The sequence below is a fragment of the Oncorhynchus mykiss genome, chromosome 14 (assembly GCF_057628025.1).
Source record: "Oncorhynchus mykiss isolate SJ-2025 chromosome 14, ASM5762802v1, whole genome shotgun sequence".
In the NCBI taxonomy this organism is placed as follows: Eukaryota; Metazoa; Chordata; class Actinopteri; order Salmoniformes; family Salmonidae; genus Oncorhynchus; species Oncorhynchus mykiss.
The window spans coordinates 18,553,411-18,558,989 of NC_143035.1; the positions used below are offsets into that span (position 1 = coordinate 18,553,411).

The following is a 5,579-nucleotide window of genomic DNA, read 5'->3' on the forward strand; positions in this document are numbered from 1 at the left end:
TCTGACTGCAAGGCACTACAGACTCTGTACCAGGTGGTGTCAGAGGAAGGCCTTAAAATTGTCAAAGACTCCATTTACCCTAGTCATAGACTGTTCTCCCTGCTACCCCCCCTTTTACGCTGCTGCTACTCTCTGTTATTATCTATGCAGTCACTTGGGGGGGGGGGGGGGGGGGGTATTTTTCTTAACTGCATTGTTGCTTAAGGGCTTGTAAGTAAGTATTTCACTGTAACCTGTTGTATTCGGTGTGACAAATTACATTTGATTTGATTTGATACCCAAGAAGACTCGAGGCTGTAATTGCTACCAAAGGTGAATCAACAAAGTACTGAGTAAAGGGTCTGAATACTTATGTAAATGTGATATATATATATATATTTTTATATATATATACATTTGCAAAAATGTTTTTTTTTTAAACTGTTTTTGCTTTGTCATTATTGAGTATTGTGTGTAGATTGATAAGGGGGAAAAACTATTTAATACATTTTAGAATAAGTAACAAAATGTGGAAGAAGTCAAGGGGTCTGTATAGCGTATATCCAGCTATGAAATGTGTCCTACAGTCTTTAGTAAGGGAGGAAATGTCACATTCCTAGAGTTAATGACTTACTGTTGAGAAGAACATATTTGTTGTTGTCTTGGCTGAAATTTTCATACTCGTTGTGCGCCCAAATGATTTTGCTGCGGGCCTCGACAGATTGCTTATCTAGAAAGTGGGGCGGTGAATGCCTGCAAAAGTGGAAGTGGTGAATAATGGTTGGAGAACAATGCACATACATTCACTCAACATGCCTGCTTTGGTGCTATCACTTTCCCATTGGAAATGTGCACAGAGCGCAGGTAAAATGATTCTGACTGACTGGAAATAAAATACATTCAATAAAGTATGGGTTACCACATGTGGGGCCTACCATTGGTTTTGATATCTGTTGGTGACTCTGTCCTCAAGGCCGGAGCGGAATTCAGCTCTCTATAGGAACAACATGGTCCAAGTCACTTCAAAACTTCTATGTTATAACAGTTAAATGGATGGCTGAATAAAAATGTCACAATTGAAGTGGCTTTGTCTTAATACCCATGTAATGCTGTCATCAGAATGAGTGTATGTATATGTAAGAATAGGGTCATGAGCCGTGACAACTTTGGGAATTGTGACTATTGTCTGAGTATTGTCTTCTTACAACACTCTGTGCATTGTGACATGGGACAATTGTCACATCATTTGTTGAGAATCATATGATTGCAGTTTTGCCTTATGACAACATTTTGACTATTGTGACAGGTGAGCATTTTGACATCATGACTACATTATTCTCTTATGACAACATAATGACCATTGTGACAGGTGAGCATTATGACATCATTATTATAGTATTGTTTTATGACAACATTGTAACGGGATTCGTCCTCCTCTGACGAGGAGTATGAGAGATAGGACCAATATACAGCGTGGTAAATGTCCATTTAAATAATAATACTGAACACTACAAAAATACAAAACAACAACGTGAAATGAACAAACGAAAATCTAAACAGTCCCGTGTGGTACAAACACAGACACAGGAAACATTCACCCACCACTCAAAAATGAAACCAGGCTACCTAAATATGGTTCTCAATCAGGGACAACGATAAACAGCTGCCTCTGATTGAGAACCATACCAGGCAAAACACAGAAAACCCAAAACATAGAAAAAGGAACATAGACAACACACCCAACTCATGCCCTGACCATACTAAAACAAAGACATAATAAAATAACTAAGGTCAGAACGTGACAAACATTCTTACCATTGTGGCAGGTCAAATCAATAATGTTACCATGAACCATTTAAACATGCTGAATGACTTTTCATACAATACTGATATAAGTCTAGATAAGACAAGCTTACATTAGCAAATGTTGCATTCGCTTTATGTCATACCACAATAAAATATATGATGCGGCTAATCTACTAAATGTTCATCAAGGTCGCCTAACTCCCTCCTTTATTAATAATCTAATTAACATCCAGCTCACAGGCTTCATTTTGGCTCCACCTTAATTTGCATATTGCTGAGCGGAGTCCTTCTGTTCAGCTGCTGGTGATATTGCATGCCCCATCCCACCCCTCCAATGTAGCACTGTTTGGGGGGTAGGGTGCAGGGAGTAGGCCGACACAGGTCATTCAAATTGCTTGTACCCATAGGTGACAAAGGGCCAACCCCAATCTAGCGGGGAAAGTCGATCAATCTTGCACTGTAGTCTCCAATTCCATCTGGACCTTGTTAGAATCAACATAGTGAAATGTGAGAACCATTCATACATAGTGAACAACACAGAGCCCTAATCTAAAGTAATACCCTTTAGAGGGCATTTGCCAATGAAAGGGCTGTGTCAAGTATCTGTTATCCACTCACCCCCACAGTTCCTTTTCCTGACCCATCTACATGTCATTGAAATCACAAAATACCAATAAGCATATCATGAAACATCCCCAATGTATAATTTAAAAATAAGCCTAATTGTAATTGCACCATGAATAAAATGGAACATACTGTAGGTTACACACCATAGCCTACGTAGCTAATAAGAAGTGATTGTTGTAACCTACTTATATAAAATTCTACATTAAACCCAATAATTACATGACACATACCGATATTAACCAGACTTTGACCATAGGCTTTTGGGGGCCTTCCTTGTACCATTGTGCTTATCTCCATTGGAACTTTTAATTTCATACTAGATAGCCTACTAGCAGCCAAATACACAGTTACCGCAGGACGCCCGCGGTCGATATGTGAGCCCAGTGTGCGCTGGTGATGAGGTCAGTGGGCTGTTGCCATGCGACACATGGTTGTCACCATGCTTTCAGGACAACTGGGAACTCTTCTTTTTACTGTTTATTCATTATACAAAAATATCAACAATTTACATCCCTACATCAAACTGTCTATGTCTAAAATAACAAAACACAGGTATAAACAAGAAAATACTAAATACAGTATATACCAAAAAATGTTAAATAAATATACAGTGCCTTGCGAAAGTATTCGGCCCCCTTGAACTTTGCGACCTTTTGCCACATTTCAGGCTTCAAACATAAAGATATAAAACTGTATTTTTTTGTGAAGAACCAACAACAAGTGGGACACAATCATGAAGTGGAACGACATTTATTGGATATTTCAAACTTTTTTAACAAATCAAAAACTGAAAAATTGGGCGTGCAAAATTATTCAGCCCCTTTACTTTCAGTGCAGCAAACTCTCTCCAGAAGTTCAGTGAGGATCTCTGAATGATCCAATGTTGACCTAAATTACTAATGATGATAAATACAATCCACCTGTGTGTAATCAAGTCTCCGTATAAATGCACCTGCACTGTGATAGTTTTAGAGGTCCGTCAAAAGCGCAGAGAGCATCATGAAGAACAAGGAACACACCAGGCAGGTCCGAGATACTGTTGTGAAGAAGTTTAAAGCCGGATTTGGATACAAAACGATTTCCCAAGCTTTAAACATCCCATGGAGCACTGTGCAAGCGATAATATTGAAATGGAAGGAGTATCATACCACTGCAAATCTACCAAGACCTGGCCGTCCCTCTAAACTTTCAGCTCATACAAGGAGAAGACTGATCAGAGATGCAGCCAAGAGGCCTATGATCACTCTGGATGAACTGCAGATATCTACAGCTGAGGTGGGAGACTCTGTCCATAGGACAACAATCAGTCGTATATTGCACAAATCTGGCCTTTATGGAAGAGTGGCAAGAAGAAAGCCATTTCTTAAAGATATCCATAAAAAGTGTTGTTTAAAGTTTGCCACAAGCCACCTGGGAGACACACCAAACATGTGGAAGAAGGTGCTCTGGTCAGATGAAACCAAAATTGAACTTTTTGGCAACAATGCAAAACGTTATGTTTGGCGTAAAAGCAACACAGCTGAACACACCATCCCCACTGTCAAACATGGTCGTGGCAGCATCATGGTTTGGGCCTGCTTTTCTTCCGCAGGGACAGGAAAGATGGTTAAAATTGATGGGAAGATGGATGGAGCCAAATACAGGACCATTCTGGAAGAAAACCTGATGGAGTCTGCAAAAGACCTGAGACTGGGACGGAGATTTGTCTTCCAACAAGACAATGATCCAAAACATAAAGCAAAATCTACAATGGAATGGTTCAAAAATAAACATATCCAGGTGTTAGAATGGCCAAGTCAAAGTCCAGACCTGAATCCAATCGAGAATCTGTGGAAAGAACTGAAAACTGCTGTTCACAAATGCTCTCCATCCAACCTCACTGAGCTCGAGCTGTTTTGCAAGGAGGAATGGGAAAAATCAGGGTTGAGTTCCGGTGACCGTGCTGGCCACTCCATTATGGACAGAATGCCAGCTGACTGCTTCTTCCCTAAATAGTTATATAGTTTGGAGCTGTGCTTTGGGTCATTGTCCTGTTTTAGGAGGAAATTGGCTCCAAATAAGCACTGTCCACAGAGTATGGCATGGTGTTGCAAAATGGAGTGATAGCCTTCCTTCTTCAAGAACCCTTTTACCCTATTGAAATCTCCCCCTTTACCACCATCAAATTACCCCCAGACCATCACATTGCCTCCAGCATGCTTGACAGATGGCGTCAAGCACTTCTTCAGCATCTTTTTTTTTAAAATCTGCGCCTCACGAATGTTCTTCTTTGTGATCCGAACACCTCAGACTTAGATTAGTCTGTCCATAAAACTTTTTTCCAATCTTCTTCTGTCCAGTGTCTGTGTTCTTTTGCCCATCTTAATCTTTTCATTGGCCAGTCTGAGATATGGATTTTTCTTTAAAACTCTGACTAGAAAGCGAGTATCCCTGAGTCGCCTCTTCACTGTTGACGTTGAGACTGGTGTTTTGCGGGTACTTTAATGAAGCTGCCAGTTGAGGACTTGTGAAGCGTCTGTTTCTCAAACTAGACACTCTAATGTACTTGTCTTCTTGCTCAGTTGTGCGCTGGGGCCTCCCACTCCTCTTTCTATTCTGGTTAGAGCCAGTTTGCGCTGTTCTGTGAAGGAAGTTGTAAGAGATCTTCTTCTTTGCAATTTCTCGCATGGAATAGCCTTCATTTCTCAGAACAAGAATAGATGATGTGTTTCAGAAGAAAGTTCTTTGTTTCTGGCCATTTTGAGCCTGTAATCGAACCCACAAATGCTGATGCTCCAGATACTCAACTTGTCTAAAGAAGGCCAGTTTTATTGTTTCTGTAATCAGAGCAACAGTTTTCAGCTGTGCTAACATAATTGCAAAAGGGTTTTCTAATGACCAATTAGCATTTTAAAATGATAAACCTGGATTAGCTAACACAACGTGCCATTGGACCACAGGAGTGATGGTTGCTGATAATGGGCCTTTGTACTCCTATGTAAATATTCCCTAAAAGAATCTGCCGTTTCCAGTTACAATAGTCATTGACAACATTAACAAATGTCTACACTGTATTTCTGATCAATTTGATGTTATTTTAATAGACAAAAAAATAGCTCTTCTTTCAAAAATCAAGACATTTCTAAGTGACCCCAAACTTTTGAACTGTAGTGTATACAGTAAATAAC

The 5,579-nt window shown here is 39.9% G+C and overlaps 1 pseudogene; it reads right to left on the bottom strand.

Moving 5' to 3' along the window:
* Positions 1-483: 483 nt before the first annotated feature.
* Positions 484-2,709, bottom strand: LOC110487745 (protein SPMIP2-like; annotated as a pseudogene).
* Positions 2,710-5,579: the final 2,870 nt, after the last annotated feature.